General features: G+C 43.2%; 1 long non-coding RNA gene across 1 annotated transcript in view; it reads right to left on the bottom strand.

Annotated features, from left to right (window-relative positions):
• Nucleotides 1-834: 834 nt before the first annotated feature.
• LOC134547804 (uncharacterized) overlaps nt 835-19710 on the bottom strand; it is a 61365-nt gene continuing 42489 nt past the window's right edge. The window contains exon 3 of the long non-coding RNA XR_010079611.1: nt 835-1098. This is a non-coding gene — a long non-coding RNA (uncharacterized LOC134547804). The remainder of the gene's footprint in view (nt 1099-19710) is intronic.

Here is a 19710-nt window from a genome sequence, read left to right as displayed (position 1 = left end):
ACTGCCTGGACAGGGGAGCAGCCTTTGGCTGGGCATGAGAAGTGACACATGTTACTTGAGAGCTCATGAGGGGAGGCTTCGTGTTTGCACCAGAGAGAGTCTATGGAACCTCAGCTCCCTCAAAAGAATTAATTTAATATTTACTGTCAGAGATTTTGAGCAACTTAGCTGGTGAGGGTGGGGAGATGCAGTTATTTTGTTTCTGTAGTGTATCAGAAATGTTCTTACATCCTTTTCCCTGGAAGCACACTGAGTGTTGGATGCTGATTTGGTCCCACTGCCCCTCAGAGACCAGTTCTTTCTGGGAATGTCCACGTGGACACATCCAGTATGGAGGAGAAAACATAGTCTGGCTCCTCAGGTTGAAGGAGAGGCTGGTTCACAAGTAACCATGGTAACCACATTGTCACTGGGAGTATTGAGACATTTACATACCAAAAATAAAAAGGTCCAAACCCACAACAGACATTACTGCTCCAGCCCATTCGGAAATCTTACCCTTGGTTTTGTTCCTCAGGGATGCTGGCAGCAGCGGCAGGTAAGGAAATTTTTCCCTCCTCTATCTCCTGCATCAGCAGCAAACCTTGTTTCTGCTGATAAACCTAATAATGGCTTCCAATTAAAAGGGGATATTTGAGTTTCAAGTTGGAGAAACACTGAAAATGATTTTATGTTCACCTTAAAAGGTTTCCGTCTGTCACACACTTCCCAACCCAGTGTGCTCACATCAATATTTATAACACCCAGCCCAGTGTTTTCACAAAAGAGCCATTAATACAACATATCAGCTCTGGTGACAAGTTATATTTTATTACTGTCAACAAACAAGGATGTTCTTTGTCTGCAAACTCTCCTTTTTTTCCCTTTTTTTAATCAACCGTTAGGTTTGAGTTTTGAAGGAAACGTGTAGATGTGCTTTCCAATGTTTTCTGGAGGGCTACTGAAGACATGACAGATGGAGCTTGTAGGAGCTGATGGAAGACACTGATTAATTTTCCTAGGAGATGAAATAACAGTTTTGGTGTAGGATCTTCGTTTGGGATTATAAAACTCACCAAATTTCTGAGAACCAGGGAATGTCAGGAGTTCCTGAAGTCTCTGAAATAAAGATTTTGAAAACCCCTCAGAGTATTGATCATGACACCATTGTTCCAGGTTAATTCCATTTGTACTTGTTCCCACTGTGTAAAGGGGACAGGGGCTAGATCAAAGCCATAATACTTGGGAGTCTCATGTCACTGCATTGTGGAGGCACTTCACGCATCCAGGTGTGCCTGTCCTGCTCAGAGGGTGTCCCTGGGGCTCTGCCACAGCCCCTCACACCTCTCTCCACCTCTCACCCCTGCAACTTGACACGAGATCTTACAGGAGCCCTCTGGAAAACCAATGTTTGGATGCACTCTATGAACCATGTCACGGTTTATTTTTCTTCCCATGCCAATGAGTCTCTTCAATGACTCTTCAGCATGTATGGAAGTAAGAAACTTGATGTAAGTGGCTTTTTTTTTCAAAACAGAAACTATTTTTAAAAAGAGACTCATGCCAGTGGTCAGTTCCAGTGGTTTTAGTTGGATTTAAGCAGCAGGAGGAGAAAAATGGAATATCTGTACCAAACCTGTCAGCTCTGCAGCTGGTTAATGAAACTAATAACTGTGTAATGATCCCCTGCTAATACCCAATTTTTAAATAACTTAAAATCTGATAAAATAGCTCTGTTCCACAAAACTATCCATCGAGTCAGCTGTGCCTTATTGTTCCAGAATTCTCTTTTCCAGTCCTTGTGGAGGTGTCCAGCTGCCAGATCTGTTACAACAGCCAAATGACCTGCACACACCTGCTGTTATTCCTTACCACGGGCTCTGAGGGAAAGGTGGGAGCACCTGGGAATAGTCCTGAGTTTCCATTGGATTTTGGAGCTGATTACAGAGACTCCCATTTCTCTGAAGGAGGAATGTGTCATCCTTGGTGTTCTGCCAGGTTCTGTTTAATTGCTCTTCATTAAGAGCAGCCCCAGGCATGAGATAATCCATACGGAGGCCATGATCCATCCTGACCGAGCTGCATCCCAGGACTTGGGAGGAAGCTGCTGCAAGGCTCAGCCAGGCCAGGTAAGACTCTCTCAAAGCTGCAGAAAAACCAAATGCAAGGTGGTCTCCTCATAAGGACAAAGGAGCTCATGTTTTTAATTTTCTGTCACTAATTTCCTCTCTCATTCTGCCATGTGATGCATCTCTCATCTCATTTAGAAAAGCAAGGGAGAAATGGAAACACACCCAGAGATCAACACTGTTCTGACAGTGCTGGTGGTGGGATGATCATCCTCAGCTGTGCTCACTCATTTGGATCTCTTTTGAAGGTCATGGCTTTGAGTATCTCTGCAAACAATGCACAGAGCTATGACTAAAGTAGGGGGGAAATTCTAGACTAGGATCAAAATGTGGAACTCTTAAAAATCCTCTCCAAACCCTAAGAGTCCATAGCTGTCCATACACAAACTGTGGTTGTACTTGGTGTAGCCTGAAGATCTGGCCAGCCTGTGAGCTGTCGTTCCAGCTGGTGTAGACTGGAGGCATCGCAGTGGTTCATCCACATCCAGCTGACTTTAAATCTGGTGACCTCCTGAAAATGCACTGGTGATCCCAGCTGTACTGAGCTCAATATTAAATCCCACTGAATCTGAAGGCACTGGGATTGTGTCGCCAGTGTCTGATACGGTGACACACAGAAAACAAAAAACAGCAAAGGGAAATCAATTGTTTTTTCCTTTTCTACTTTCAGTTTTTGACCAGCACGGTCAGGGAATGTTACATTTGTGCTCTTCAGCTGGATTTGGCATTGGATATTTTGGTTATCAGTATGGAAAAAAGGCAGTTTGAAGTAATCTACCGACAAAATAATTTTGAAGGTGTTTTTAATGTCTTGTTTTAAGAAAGAGAGTGGCTGAAGCTTGGATTCAGGTAGCAAATCCAATTTCCTGTTCTGAATGGCAATGCCAGTGGTTATTAGACCATGAAGGACAATACTAATTTTAAGGTGTATGTGGGTGGAGAAAAAAAAGGAGATTGAAATAATCAACATGTGAAAATTGAACATGTGAAATCATAAGTGAATCCAGTTTCCTTGGCAACTTCTACTGTGCAGCCTGTGTATCCCTGAGAATTTCACAGAAGCAAGCAGGTACTTACTGGAGATGGGAATGCTTTGGGGGGAGAGAAGTGGGAAACTCTGTTTCAAACCTGTTTTATGTGTGGTTTTGTGTGTCACTGTTTTCACTTCCCATTGAACTGTCAGTTCCTTTCCCTGGAGCTGTGGATATGGCACTGGGAAGAGCAGTGGATAGGGTTGTTGAAGTCCCCCTGTTTTTTTTTTTCATTGGGAAACTGAGTGGTCATTAAATTGTGTTACAGAAATAGTTACAGCAGAAGAGACTTTGGTTAGAGATAGACCAAAATCAGTTGAAAAAGTAGTAGGAAAGTATTTTGCTTTGGTGTTCCAGACACAACAATCCCTTCAACCAGGCTCTGGGCTGATGTCTTCATCAGTCCCTCTGCTTCCAAGCATTAAATCATCACAACTGAAGCATCAAAGAGCTCACAAGGCTTAAAAAAAAGAGGAAGTGTTGGGTTGTTTAGCTTTTCCCATCCATCATTTCAATCTTTGCATGATATCTTCCAAGATTTTCTTTTTAATAAAAATGGAATTGCTCTGCAATCCCATGAGGGGTCCTTTCAGGAAGGAAGTAAAATTGCAAGACCCTGAAAATCACAAGGAATGAAAATGAAGCTGAATGACAGACTTAATTGGCTTTAATTGGAAAACCAGCTACTGGGAAAAAACCCTCAAATGTAGCTAAACAATACTGCAGGTCAAAGGGAGTTCCTGAGGAGAGGAGTAATGGTTATAGGGGATCAGGAAAGGAACAAGGGCTGTTTAACCCAAAAGAGGAAAAATGGAATAATTTGCTTTATACACCTCCACATAAATACTATTTTATATATATATATTTATTTATTTATATGTGTATATAACTATTTAACTATATAAATATATAAATACCATTACCCAGTGTAAATCTTCTTAGATTTCTTGTACAAAATATTATTATTGGGATAAAAAGTTTAAAGATATTCTTTAATACTCTCACTTCCTTTGCCTTTCCTGTCTGTGGTACCTGCAATAAAAGTGGAGCTAATTCTGTTTTATGTTTGGACACACATTCTGATTTGACCACAGGAAACTGCCACAGTGCTATTGCCGAAGGGTTTTTTTGGATGGGTTTCCCAGTGTACTTCCCAGAGGCAAAAAGCACTCTGGAACTAATGCCAGCTCAGGCCAGAAGGGCAGACTTGGCACATGGGCTCAAAATCACTTTCTGTGGCAGTTGTTGACAGCAGCGAAGTCTCTACAGGAGTTGGGTGTGCTGAAAAGGACAATTTAATGTTCTAGAGAACAATTCTAGAGAACTCTGATCAGGATTTACAACTCCAGTGCATCCTTGATACAACCAGCACCAGGTGTCAAATGAAGGAGCTTGTGAGGTATTTCTCTAGTTTCTCCAAGGTGCTGGTACCAGATCTAATGCCAGCTGCTCATTTTAATATTAATATTTCCTGGTGTGTTAACTCAGCCTAATCCCCTAAAATAGCCACTTTTTTACTGTAATTTATATGTGACCTTTGTGAGCAGAGTATCTGAGGACACACAGAGGTTAATGAATTCTGTCTTTTCTCACCAGTGTGAGGCACTGAAGTAATAATCTCTGGTTAGAGAAGGGAAAAGAGGGCACACGTCATGTCCAATATTTTAGCCTGTGGCTGAGCTGTGAACTAAACCCAGCTCTCCAGAGCCAGGCTCAGAACTGAAGCAAATAGGTCACTCTTGCTCTCACCAGACCATCCATGGGATGAATTGCAATGCACATTTAAAAAGCACTGCAAGTTTGTGAATCTAGGATCCAAATTTTCCTCTGCAGATTTTGTCTTCATTGCTCTGCCCCCAGCTCCCAGGGTGGTTGTGTTGTAACGAGTGCCAAAGTTCTGGGTTTGCTGGGGGAAAGCAACGCTTGGAGCAAAGACAGCAAAGGCTTCTTCTCTCCTGTAATAATCCTGTGCAGCTCTGGGCCAGAGGAAATGCCTCCCTCATGGCAGAGCCAATGCTGAAACACTTTGCAACAGCCTTCCCATTACCACTGGGGCTTTGTTAACTTGCGAGAACATTAGCAAATCTAGCAAATCAAGTTCAAAAGATTTTGCTGCTGCCTCTCGTAGCACAACCCCCTCCCAGGTCATCACACAGCATCACATCAGGCACAAGCCTCTTCCAGCCCCCTCCCTGCTGCATCACTGCAGAGCGGGGCAGGACCTACAAGGCACAGGGGGTGATGATCTTCCCTTCTTTCACTTCGCTGTTTCCAGTTTTCCTTCCTTCTGCCCTTCCATCCTTCTTTCTGTTCTTCTGCCATCTTCCATCTGTCTTTACTCAGTTTTTATCCTTCCTTCCTTTCCCTTCCATCTCTCTGTCCTTCCTCCTTCTGTTCTTCCATCTTTCCATCTGTTTTGCCTTCTCTGTCTATACATGTTCCTCCTTCTACCCTTCCATCCTCTTTTCCATCCTTCTGTTCTTCATTCTGCACTCCACTCCTTCCTTCCTCCTTTTGCCCATGCTTCCATCCCTCTGTTCCACCAGTCTTATTTCCATCCATCTCTCCTTCTCTGTTTGCCCTTTAGTATTGCTCTCTCTTTCCACCTACTCTTTCCTCCTTCATTCATTCTTCTGTTTGTTCTTCCTTCCTTCCTTGCAACTGACTCTTCTGCCTTTTTTCCTTTTGTCCATCTGTTCCAAAGTCTGTTCTCTCTTCCATTCATTCTCACCTTTATATACCCCTTACATATCAAATCCACATATTTATAGTGGATAAAACTGACTCTTTCCTGGCCAGCAGCAACAGATCCCCATTCGTGCTCTGTTTGGGGGCTTCTGTGTGTCCATCTGTAATTCCCTCCTCTGTCCCTTGTCCATGTGCTGCCATCCTGACGGTGGCACCTGGGGGCAGCTAAAGGGCCTTTTCCTGCTGCTGCAGGATGAACTCCATCACCACCATGCAGAGCATGCATGGAGTAAGAAGGATTTGATTTTCATGCAGAGGCACAAGTTCTGTACTACAATGCATGGCCTTTGTTCAGTTCCCAATGAATATCCCGTGTGACTCCCTACCAGCACTCCACTGTCCCTCTCCACATTCCTCTCTAACGCAGCTCAGGTGAGGCGAGAGCAGCATCAGGAGTCTGGATTCAGGGAATGTGTGCTTTTGGCAAGAGCCCCAACAAGTATTGCTCCCATCCATCTCCTATTACTGCGCTGACACCTTCAAATGGCAGCAGCCTTTACAAGCTGTGTTGGGAATTATCCTGCACCTGCTCACTGGAATCACTGTATATGTATTTATCCTTTTCTGCTCCCATCTTTGTACCACATTGATTTGCCAACAAGGGGGAAAAAAAGGCATTTATCAACACACCACCATTTTGTGCAGCACTCGGGCAATTCTGAATGGATTCTGTTTGGATCAGATACCCAATATTGTTCATCCAAGAAAAACAAAAGCAAAGAGGCCAGGGGTGATTATACACAAGAGTTTACTGCAACACACATACAAATACCCCCCTCCTGCTTTTTCCCAGCCATAAATTTTAAATGACTGTGGTGGAAGGAAAAGGTTTTTCCTCTCTCTGAAACAATTCTGAATACCTGTTCTGACTTACAGGACCCACATTGATCTGCCTGTCATCCTGCTCCATTTGGAGTGATAGAGCTGCAGAAAAAAGCTTTTGTTTAATTGAGATAATATTGTATTTTTCCTTTAGGAGAGAACTGAGGGATGAGGGATGTTCTTCCTGCAGTAAAACAACACTGGCAGGCAAAGTCTTGACAGCAATGCCCTAATTCAGCACTTGCTTAATTCTGCTGACTAAACAAGGCCCTGTGCTGAGCTGTGAGCACTGCTGGTGTCCCACGGTGAAATCCAGTTCACTGAGAGCAGTTTTTGTGCCCAGACACATCCCTGGCATCGGGCTGGGCACTGGCTCGGAGGGGATGTGGAACTTCCCTCACAACTGGAGCAGGGTCAGCTACCCTGGTTCTGGACTGCTCTCAAAACAAAGGGGTTTTCCCCTTCTGCTCATCCTGAGTGAGGACTTGAAGCACTGATGGACATTCCTGGCCTTGCCTCAGGGTGCAGAGCCCTCTCCATGTGTTTGCCTCCTGTCCAGGGGCAGCCAGCTGGAGGGACCAGCTGCTGAGAACGCTGACACAGGGACAGGCCCGGGGTGACTGTGCCAGATGTGCCTGAGCTCCCCAGGGCCCCAGGCACTGTTTGGGGTGACAGTGTTCTCAGGAATTCTGCTGCTCCCATTGCCCTGCCAGCAGCTGAACTCAGCACTTCAAGGGAGTGACACAAAACAACCTGTACCACCAAAAGAGGGGAGCTCTCATGCATGACCCAGGGACTGCACACTACAAAAGACCATTTTATTACTAATTTCTGGGATGTCAAAATCTGCTTAATTTGGAACCATAGGCTATTTCTTTGGGAAATACTGTGCCTCCATCTGCACAAACCCATCACTTAGATTCCATAGGATTTCTTCAGCAGTAAATCATGGCCTTTAAACAAGGAGGTTTTTAAAAGCACACATAACTCAGAGCCACCCAAAAAATAAGTTTTCTTAGAGAAAATTGAAATGACAAGACAGTACACATTTATTTTATCAAATTGAAGACAATATTAAAAGGGAAGGGGGAACATATTAAAAAAAAAAAAAAAAAAAGAAAAAGCTGAGTTGCTACATTGCCTTGCTTTACCATCAGGAATGTTTCTGGCAGTGTCACTTTGTCCTGATTAAAGCCCTCGGTGGCAAAGGGAGGCCTGAAATCCTTTATTCTGGTCAGGATTTAGTGCGGGTTAGTGAGGATCCCTTCAGGAGACAAACCAGTGCAGTCACCCCTGTGTCGAGGTGTGAGGAAAAGGGTCAGTAATTATTCCCTACCTGCAGTCCTTTGGCAGCGGGAGGGCACCAGATCCACCCCCACAGGCCAGGGGCAGAGCAGCAGGGAGGGAGGGATGCTTGGAGAAGGAGCTTTAAGCTCCAGAAAAAATTTATGTAAAGCTCTTTTTCAGAGTCCACTTTTGTTTTGAACCAAAATTTTCCTGCTTTACTTGTTCTTTGTCTCTTGAAGAGATGAGGAAACAATAGCTATCACTTCTTTTTCTTGGACTGTCACCTCAGCACATAACTACACGTGGTCTGCTCCACACACATGGAATGGGATCCACACCATCAGCCACCACAGGACTGAGGAGACACTGTGACTTAGGCATCAACTGGACTGGAGGGAAAAGTCAGTAAGAGTTACAGGTTTATAGAAAGGAAACATAGATGGAATGTTTGAGTCGATGACTTGTTTGTAAAACAAATAATATTTAAACATAGTATCCAAAATTAGAGTGGGAACCTGGCTAGAGAGCAGGTGCCCAGATTCTATCCCTTGCACCCCATACACACACAGGGCTATTTCTGCCTGATAGTTCACTGATATTAAAATCATGAGGTGTCCACAATAAACTATTAAATAAAATATTACAGCACTAATTCCTTCACTATCTTGTCATTTAGACGATAATCCAATTGTCCCAGTCAAATCCTGCCTGGCTTTCCCTACCTTCTTAGCAATTCAGACTGGACAGATTCCCTAGAGCTGCTCTTCAGATCCAGGTCAGGATTTTATCACCAGGATGTTGCAGGAACAACAAATTTCTGCTGTGTGCAAGGCAGTGGGGTATGAATGATAAACAGATGAGATAGTAGATAAGAGATGTCAGACAGACAAATGATAGATAGATAGATAGATAGATAGATAGATAGATAGATAGATAGATAGATAGATAGATAGATAGATAGATAGATAGATAGATAGATAGATAGATAGATAATAAATCTGTCTCTCATCTGTACCAAGCCAAGCTGCTGTTGCTGCACAGGCACAATCCAAGGCCATGGGCAGCACAAAGTGGAGTGTGTGGCACTGCACCCTCAGCTACCATGCCTTAGACAATGTGGTGACAGCCCTCCAGCCCCTTCTGCCCTCCTGATCCCCATCAAAAAAGAGGCTAAAAAAGTAAGAAAAATATTTTTGCATCCACACCTTCCAATTCTGTTTAACAAACAGTACATTGGTTCTAGTGAAATAACGATTTCTTGATGGACTCTCATCAATGGCCTGTTTCCACATTATCTAAAATAATTGCTTCAGAGTGACCACAGAAGGAGCAGCAGGTAGGAAATGAGGCTGCACTTGCCAAAACATAATGGATCATTTAGTCCTTCTCGGAAGGCTTTAACACTTCTGTGCCTGATGGCACCATTCTGATGATAAACCTGGCTGTGGGGATCAGGTCCTACACATCAGCAGGTCAGAATTCACATCTGCCGTATCAGAATAAGGCCCCCAGAAAATAAACATTAAAAAACAGAAGTATTCAAAATGTACTCCTGGCTTGCAGGCTCTACACCCTCTGTCTGAGCTGATGAACATCTCAGTCAGGAAGGAGGTCTCTCCTTCCTGTTTTTAGCGAGGGGGGGTGTTGGGAAGAGGGTGCTGGTTTTTTCCCATATTTTGCACCTTTGAATGTTTCCTTTCTTTCTTTTCCCCTAATTTCATTTCCAGCCCTACTTTCTCCAGCTACCAATATGGATAAACCCAGTTGTACAAACACTTAAAATATGCCAAAGTCTTGAAGAATTTTCATTTTTTGCCATTAAAATCCTTGTGTGAAGCACTGGCTCCATACATGTTCAGGGGACAGAATAATCCTTCTTAGGGGTGACCTGCTTTATGAAAAGGAGCCAGTCAAGCCATTTAAATAAATGTAGATTTTAAAGTGTCCTATAATAGAAATTGTATTTGAATTATATTTTTTATCTAGCGCTTTCCAAGTGGTATTGTGGGATAAGTTTGAAAATAGTCTTAATTTTTCATGAGTGTTTTAGTGTACTTTTAGAAGAAGATGTAATTAAGACTGTGTTTTCCCACATGGTTTCTCAGCAAGGAGAGCTGCATCCATGGATGCCACTCAAGATGGTTTTTGTTGTGGCTCCATAATGAATCGGGCTAGGAGGACAAGGAGCAGCTTTGCAGAGAGCATTAGGACTGATCTGTGTATAGCAGCTATTTCTGGGATTGCAGTCTGGGTAATTATGGCCCTAAGTTGCCACACTATTTGTGTAGAGCCTCCTCCACGACTGTAATTCCACTTGTACTTTGCACACCCAACTCAGCCTGCACTGAAATGCCGTCAGATTTGGCTGCAAGCTTTTGCAGTAGAATGAAAATGGAGATCCATTGGAGAAACCAGAGCTACCCCTCCCAAAGCAGGCTCCAAGTGCAATGGCCCATAATAAAATGAAATTAGGAGATGCTGGATCCTGCACCTGGAACAAGGGACTGCAAAGAGGGAAGACTGCACTGACTCAGGGTGACAACGAATCCCATCACAGGGAGAGGGGAAAATGTTACAGTCGAGGACCTTCAGCTCCTCAACAGGCATGCTGGAGAAGGAAAACACAAGAAAGGGAGTGGGAAACAGCCTCAGCTCAGAATCACACACAGGACTAAGGAAAAACTCACACAAATGTGTTTAGAACTGTTTAGGGTTAAGATGGCGTTCACAATTTGCAGTTTATGAAAATAAATAAATACAGACCCGTGAATTTCTAAAGTGCTGCAGAAACAACAGGCAGCTGATCCTTAGGATCAGTTGCATTTGCCTTCGGTCCCCTTGCATTTGCCTTACTGTCACTCATATCTGGGTAAAGGCAATGAGAAGGGACACATTTGTCCCGCTCAAATTTGTAGTTCAGAGATCAGGAAAAGGGTATGTGTTCTCTGTCATAGTGTGCTAAACAAGTGTGTTTTCTTTCCCTTTCATAAAAAACATCCCCTGCACCAGAACCCAAAGCATGACCCTCACAGCAGATGATTCTCTCCTCCAGAACTTCACCAGCTCAAACAAGACTGAGATAATCCCAGATATGTCGGAAGCACAATGTTCTCATTTTCAAACTGAAAGAATCAGAAAGTAACAAAATTGTTGAGTGTTAGAACCCATTTTAAATATGACTGGCCTAAATATTTAATGATCTGTGCTTGGGAATTATGACTTCACCAGCACCACCAATGACAGGCTATTTTTAAAACAGAAACTCCACTGGATTAATTTCCCCAATTTCTATCACTCAGGCATGGTGTATCCAGTTTGTGCTGCAGCTTTTGAATTTTAGTGTTTCCAATAATTACTAAACCCTCCTACCTTGACTCTTCAGTTCACCCACTCTAGATGAATCAATCAGTAGTTATTAAAATTGTTTGTCTGGGCTTACCTCATTTTCTGTGATGTTTCTATTCTGCAAAGTAAAGAGCCAATACAATGTTTTGGGTATCACCAACACTTTTCCAAAAACCACACAAACAGAAATGCTCAAAAAGGAGATGGATTTGTAAATACTGTAGGAAATTCCCTTGCCAGGAACCTCATGGGCCTTCAGTTCAGTCTTCCCAGTACTGAGAACACCAAAGGAGACAATCCTGCAAACTCCACCCAACAAACACTGTGGAGAGTTGTTTGTAAAAATAGGTAAAAATAGGTTGGTGAAATCCTACAGTATTTTTTCTTAAATCTGAGATACTTTGATTACAAAATGCTCTTACAGCATTTTGTACTTGCTTGGCTGCTTCCTGCTCCTGGCTAAACTCCTTGGAAAACAAAAATGAAGTACTGATGTCTCCCTTTCTTTCCCAATCTTTCCCAAGGTTTTAGGGTTTTTTCTATTCAGGAAAAGTTGGGTTGGTTCCCAGGGTTGATTCCTGGAGAACATTGTTCAACCCAGGATTGGTACTGTGAGGCCTTACCATGTGGGAGCAGTCCACTCCTTTTTAAAGGATATGTAAACTCTTATCCCATAAAAATGTATTACTCTATCAAAGTGCACATGTTTCCAGGAAGGAAAAGCCAATACTTACATTCTAACTCCCAACTTGCTGTTGAACCACAGCAGTAGCTGTAAAACTGAACCTGAGCCATAGAAAACACGTTCAAGTCTCTGTAATTTGGGCTTGGATCTCAACAGGAAGCCCAGAACAGAGGGGGAACTATCATCCCCAGCAGCCACTGGGCCAAGAGGCTCCAGCCAGCGCCTCTCACTTAAGAGCCACTGGGAGCTGATGCCAATTCCTGCCTTCCCCAGCACTGCTGCTGCCACAGTGCTGACAGGACAGACAGACCCTGCTCCTTCACCAGGGCTGTGTGTGGGGCGAGAGGAACTTCTGCAGGTGCTGTAAAATAAAGCAAACCATAAGGGAAACCAGGGCCTGAATTCCAACTTTACCATTTGCTATTACCACTGACAGCCTAATGCTCTGTACAATGATCCCCTTCAGTTGCTAAATTAGCTTTTCCAAGGGGGATTTCATCTGGGGAAAGCAAAACAAAACACCAGCTTAACAGAACTTGAGGGCTTAAACATTCTGATGATACAAAAATAAGCCTGAATTATCATCGCTCGATATGCACAGCTCACAAAGCTTCCAAAACAACTCCCAACAACTGGTAGCAGCTCTCAGATCAAAGGAGGCTCCTGGGCTGATGTGAAACTGCACAAGCCTTTCTATTAAATATTGAGATGAGAAATAGGATTTATCCTGCAGGAATGTGGGCATACCTGCACACACACACCTATAGGATCTGTGCACACACACCACTCCAAATTCTCTATGGCTCTGTTTCTATATACCTGAACATACACAAACCTCTGTGTGTTTGTACACATATAAAGTCTTTTCAATCTGGGATCAAATTCTATTCAACAACAAATTAGATATTTTCCCCCAGCAATCCTGTAAATATTCATGTGGTTTCTTCTCCCTAAAAGTTAAGACTGTCACCCTCTTCTAGAACCTGCTAAATAATTCCAAGGAAATGAAATGCAGCTTTTGGGATGTCAGTTGTTCCATTCCCAGGTTTGCCAGCAGACAGGGAGTCACAGAATATTCTGAGCTAGAAGGGACCCACAAGGACTGTAAACCACTCATTCCCAAATCATAAGCCCTAATTTTCAGCACACAGATGTTCATGTCAAATCTGTGAGTTCAGTGTATTGGCAGCACAAAGTTTGATCACAGATTGATCAAATTTCAGCTACCTTATTACAGTGAAATATCCACCTTAAGTAGTTGCCAATAGTCACATAAATCAAACCAAAATGAGTCTTAAAGGAAGGTTCATATGCAGCAGATATGAAAGAGCTTCCTGATTATACTAAATTCTGATTTAATTAACACTTACTCCTAGTCTGCCTTTATTTTTTCCTTTTCATCTCCTGCCTGTCATTCACTTGACATCTCTACCATGATGAGAGTAATGCTTATTATGAATGGGAAACACACACAGAGACACACAAGAAGGAAAACAAAAAAAGAAAAACAACAACAAAAACCCCAAACAAGCAAAAATTCTCCTCACATTTCCAATACTTTCTCTGCTTAAAGAGATTCTGCTGATTCACATTGGAACCTTTGTCCTGTAATCTTTTTTTTTTTTTTCCACTTCATTTCAGACCCATATCATGATTCTAACAGAAACCTTAACTCAGGACAGAATTTCAAGAGAACAACTCAGCTTCTCCTCTCCCCAGCATATTTCTCTATCAAACACCAATCCTTGGCTGCTAAGTGCCTCCAAAATCAGCCTGATGCTGAAGCTTTTCAATGATGATGAAACAGAAAAGTAGGGCAGAGAAGGAGAGGAAATTTGTCAAATGTATTCCTGATTGCCCTGAGTTCTGATCCACTGTAGTGGGAATGAAAACAGGCATCACTTCCAGTGGATGCAGTTGCAGTTGTTTTCTTCATGATTTCCTCACTTGCAGATTATTTTTTATTATGCAAAGCACATTGTTAAATGCTGAATTACAGGTGAGCTGACCTTCATTCACTCAGTTTGCTCAGGGTCTACATTATAGGAGAGAGAGAATTAATTTGCCTCCAAGGCTTCTAGCTGGCCAAGTATGCTCTGTGGAATGAAAAAAATCAACTTCTGCTGCAAAATGGGAGATTGAAATTTTAGTTGAAATACAGAAGCAGATTGACTCACATGTTTCTCTTTCCATGAGCTTTCTGCCAGTACACAATTACATTGCATGCAAACAGACACGAGGTGCACACAACCTGGGCAACACAACAGCTGCTCCACGTTTGCAGTCAAACTGTGCAGAAATTATATTGGCCACTACAGCCATCAATATTTTTTCTGATGCAATTTCTACCTAGTTTGATCCCAATTAAGCACCTGAAGTGCACTTTCCAAGTTACGTCAAGGGCAAAGTTCCCTTTGCTCAGTATTTTGTCTTGTCACAACCACATTGACCCTGGAATTCAGACAAGCCTGCAGCAAGGTGCCACAGCTCGGCACAGTCAAAGCTGTCAGTTTTGCAATATAAAGGTGGGAAAACTCATATCCTTACAGGATTATGGGGATGAAAGGGGAAAAAGTGCCTTGAGCTTCCCCCCCCTGCCCCGCCCCGATGACCTCACACCCGGGGAAGGAGAGAGGAACCCAACCATCCAAGAGACAAACACTTTCCCCCCCAGGCCTGAACTTTCCAAACCACTGCTAAAGAAGGGAAGACCTTGGAGGACTTGCAGATGAGTGTAACAGTGAGGTAACAGAGATCTGAAGATTTTATTCTTTGTTGAGACTAATCAGATTTTTTCATGGCATATCCTGTGGAAGTCACCCCAGGGAAGAGTTTGGACTGTTGGCTGATAAAGTTTTTCATATTAAATTATATTTTTGCCTTTGAAATTGCCATTAGAGACACCACCATAAATGGTGAAGGCTAAAAATTTGTCAAACAACAAGTCTTAACAAATGTCTTGTTTCCCTACCCAAGTCCTGTTAAAGACAAAGCTATCATGAGTAAGATTTGAAGATTTGTGATCTATATGAATATTGGCGGGTTTTTTCCAGTTTTACTGCAAAGTTTTGCTGTTTTGTGGCTTGAAAGATCTTCCCATCACTGAACCACTGCAGACCAGGATGAATCCCTGGCCTGGAGCTCAAAACCCATTGACTTTCTACTCCATATTCATAGGGGAAAAAGCCTTCAGAGTGGTGGCAGTAGATATGCCAAAGATGCAGGACTCAGATACAGCTACCAAAGAATCAGTTTTTTCCTGATGGCTGCTTTGTGTGGCTCCTGGGATATCTGTACTTTTGTAATGAGCAAAATAATTATAAAACTAATAACTTAAGACAAGCAGCAAAAAAGTATTGAAAGCACGTGTGTTTTTGGGGATGTGTGTAGCAGAGATCACCCTCTGGATCCAGCACTGGGGACTGTTTCTCATCCCACAAGCCAAGATAATACACATTTCAGAGCCGCTGTTGTGAGCTAGTATTTAAAGCCAAACATTAAAGGAAAATAAACCTTTCCAATCAATTGTGAAAGTAAGACCAGCAGTGAAACTGCTGCAGAAATGGAAGCACAACTAGAAGAAAATTAAAAACAGCAATCCCAGAATATCTGTCCTAATTAAACATTAGCTGGGAATATGTGAATTAAAATAGGAGTGACATTTGAATTAATAAAAGACCAACAAAATATTTCAGGAACTGTTTTTCCTTGACTGATAGTGTAATTTCCTGAGCTGCAAGGCATGTTGTCTGTCTGACCAGCTTTACATGGACACTTTGTAGGCTCATGCCTACAAAGTGTCCATTTTTGGGAACTGATTAACCTTGTCTATCCAGGGTGTCCAACCAAGCCACCTCTACGGCTTGGGTAGTCAAGAAATGATCCATGGAATTTTTTTAGCCTATAAGTAAATGTACAAAATAAATTGCAAGAAAGCCAAAAGGTGGTGAAAAGCACACAGTGCTCAGGAGAGAAAGAGAACCTTGAAATGCATCCACAACTTTCCTGTGCTGGGCACATTTTCCAACACTTCCCTTTGTTCCCAGCATAGATACAAACTGAGCACCACTACAAAGCCCCACAATACAGCAAGATACAGTGAGATTAAATATAAGAGCTAGTTGAGATTGCTGGAAAAACTAAAAGATAAGGCTGTTAAATCACAGGACCATGTTTACATCTACCATGTATTTCCACATTTGTAAGACCATTTTTCTATGAGAAAAACATTTGACCAGGGAAGGGTTGTAAATACAGAACTGAATTGGTTTATACTGCCACAGCACCCGAGATTTTTGGCTGCAAGGTGAAAAACAGGCTTAGTATTTCTTAAAAATACAGATTTATGACAAGCCCTGCAGAGGAGGCTCCAGCAGACAGAAAGCTCTGTTTGGAGCCTCCAGTCTCCCTGTGCTGTATCCCTGCAAGCTCCTTTCTGAATACACAGCAGGGGCTTCACGCACCAGTTTTTCCTTTCTTTCCCACTTTGCTCCATTTCCTGGTACCACAAACCCATTTTTCTAAATGGATGTCTTGGATCCTGAGTGCCCCCCTGGGCAAGCCCGTGTTTGAGCAGCCCTGCAAGAGGAGAAATGCAGCCTGATACTCATTAAAAGTCTGCTGATGAGCTCAGCCTCTCCTGCTATTGAAGATTCATCAGTTTCTTTTTCCAGGAGAATGTATTTGACTGCAGTATTTGGAAAGTAGAGCAATAGGACCAATTATATCCTAGGAAAGCATGTGTCTGCATACAAAATTTCTGTTGTGGTGGGATGGCATTAAATTCCCTGGTAGATTGCCAGAGTTTGGAGATATTAATGCTGGATTCTGACATGGTGACAAAGCTGTGTTGCTGCGGTGCACCAGTGCCCGGGGGAGGATGTTTGCACACTCCTGCACCAGGCACAGGGACAGCACAGAGCTCAGAAACCTGACCAGAACACCCAGACAGAACCCAGACTACCCATGGCACCCACTATTGCACCCCACAAAGGTGGGAGTCCCTGTGCTCTGTCTGCTCAGTGCCACAGCTTCTGGACTGAAGATGTGAAACAGCCTCAAAGGTAAAACCAGGGGCTGGTTTTACCAGGGCTCAGCTCCTCCAAACATGGGTTGTGACCCTCAGGTCTTGTCCCATTTATAGGAATAACCACGTACAACCTACAAAACCACATAAATGATACAAAGAGTTGAAAGTTGGGACTGGCTTCCAAATGCTTTTGAACAGAGCTAGTTCTTAAGTCACACGGGCACTTTTAAAGTGTCTTGGTCATCTTGTTCTTGTACAAGGATGCCCTTGATATTCTGCTGCCTTAACGTCAGCCACTAATATCCCATTGCCTTCCATGAGGAACAGCTGCCCCAGCTACTGCAGCTCAGGATGAAGAGAGGAATGCTGTAAAATCCCAGGGAAACACCACTCAGAGTAAAAAACTGGGAGCAGAAGATACCTGGGGTGGGTGTGCAGGACACCAGAGCATGTCTGTCAAAATAGCAACAGGACATGAGGCACTAAATCTGCAGAGCAGCTCCCAGCTTCCACAGGGAGATATTTGAAATGAATTGCCTGGGGGAGCAGGCTGTGGGGAGGGGAAGGAATGGCAATTCAAAGCACAGAGTGAAGGAGAACCTTCCTTTATTCACTCCGAAACCTGCAGACAGCAGGTCTGAACTCAGAAAACTGCAGTGTAATGGAGGGGGTTGGGTGAAATAAAATTAGTCTGTCAGAGAACGACCAAAGAAAAGTTAATTAGAGATTAATATTAAATGAAGGCAAGAGAAGTTGGAAAGGATAAATTCAGCCAAAAAGGTTTGTAAGAAAGGGGCATTCTGTGGCCTGGTGGAAAACAAGGAGAGCAAGACCATGCTACTGCTTTTTCTACATTCCTCATACAGGAAAAGGAAGCAAGCCTGAAGGAGAATATAGAGCAAACAACCCCTCCACATTTAGTTCATTTCAGCATCACATAGAACTTGCCCTGAAGAGCAACATTCCTGTGCCTGGTGAAGCTCCACCAGATGTAACACTGGGACACAAACCCACCACTGCACTGCAGTGCCAGTAGTTCATCCTCAGCCAAAGGCCCTGTGCAGCCCATGGATTCAGGGGATTGTTTCCAGTTTACAGCAGCTGCAATGAGGGGCAGATTTGCAAGGGCAGCAAGGCTGCACAACCAGGAGGACACTCGGCAAACAAGAAGAGCCCCTGGCTTCCCCTCTGACCGCTGCAGCTGTGGATGCTCTGCCAGGCACAGATCCTTCACACACTGAATACTGAGTGTATTGAACACTGTGTGTGGATACTGGGAACTGTTGTGAAAGGGATGCCCTGTTCAGTATCAGTCTTCATGAATGTCTTCATGAATGTCTTCATGAACTGTCCCACCTGTTCTCAGTCCCTCCTGACACCCACAAGTTAGAGAACTCTCCTGGGTTATTTTTCTAGGCAACTTCAGAGAAAAGGTCATGACTGGAGAACCAAGTACATGGCCCAGAAAAAAAAACAAAAAACAACAACAACAACAACAACAACAACAACAACAACAACAACAACAACAAAAAAAAAAAAAAAAAAAAAAAAAAAAAAAGGTTTGTTATGGGATTTCAAAGAGAAATATTCAAAGCTCTTGCATATAAAAACCTTATTAGCTGACCAAACATTTGAATACTGAATAAATAACCTTTCCCTGGCAAAAATAAAGCTGAATGATCTGAAACAAAATAAGGGCATCCATCCAGCAAGGAGAAGGAAAAGATAAGCTATTTTGCTCTCTAAACTTCCCCAGCTTTCATTAGAGGTCACACAGTTCAAAGAGGATCGAGTTCAAACAGGACTCCAGCGTTTGAGCTCAGCCTTGATCACAGTACAGTGTTCCTGGGAAACACAAAGGGGGAAATGATCAGCCCTATCCCAAGATAAGCTGACACATGAAAAAGCACAGACCTGTCCTGCACCCTGGTGCAGCAGCTTTGAGTTCCCTCCCTGTGCAGGGAGCTTGTCCTTCCCAATCACCTCCATAATCTCCTGAAAGGCCAGGAATATACACAGAATTCCTACCCAGCAATGGGAAATTTCACCCATTCCTTACAAAACGGGCTCTGCACCTCCCAGCAATCTCCCACTTTCTTGCTCACTCTTCAGTAAGTCCCACGAATCTCCAAGGGAAGGAGCCTCCCCCTCCTTCCCTGAGTGCAGATCCTACTGATCTCTGCTTTAAATAAAGCAAACCAATGTTGTCTGCCCCAGGGATGTTTGCCATCGAGTGGTTTTCCACAGAGAGAGGAAACACAATGCCCAGAGGAGATGGGAAGACACATCCCACACAGAGATTCAGGCAGCTGCAAGTCCTGCCTTAGTGCTTGATCAGGTTGCAACTTTGGAGTTATTTATTCAAATTACTCTTTTAATTTGAATCACAAGTGGATGCTTCAAGTAGCTCAACCTGTGTTTTTCAGGCTTGAATATCCACACTGAGTCAGGCCTGTCTATAAAAGCAGTGAATTGAATATTTTTATTAGGCTCTTACCATGCATTTTTCTCCTGAGCTCAAACTCTGGCAATTTATTATGCAGCAGCTCCTTTCCCGAGCCAGGGGAAGAACCAGCCTTTTGTCAGTACATGGAACCACCAGCACGCTCATATTCCCCACAAAACCCCCTCGTTTCAAAACATCAGCCTGACTCA

Source organism: Prinia subflava, chromosome 2 (assembly GCF_021018805.1).
Source record: "Prinia subflava isolate CZ2003 ecotype Zambia chromosome 2, Cam_Psub_1.2, whole genome shotgun sequence".
In the NCBI taxonomy this organism is placed as follows: domain Eukaryota; kingdom Metazoa; phylum Chordata; class Aves; order Passeriformes; family Cisticolidae; genus Prinia; species Prinia subflava.
The sequence above is the reverse complement of the archived record's forward strand: the minus strand, read 5'-3'. Positions and strand labels throughout refer to the sequence as shown.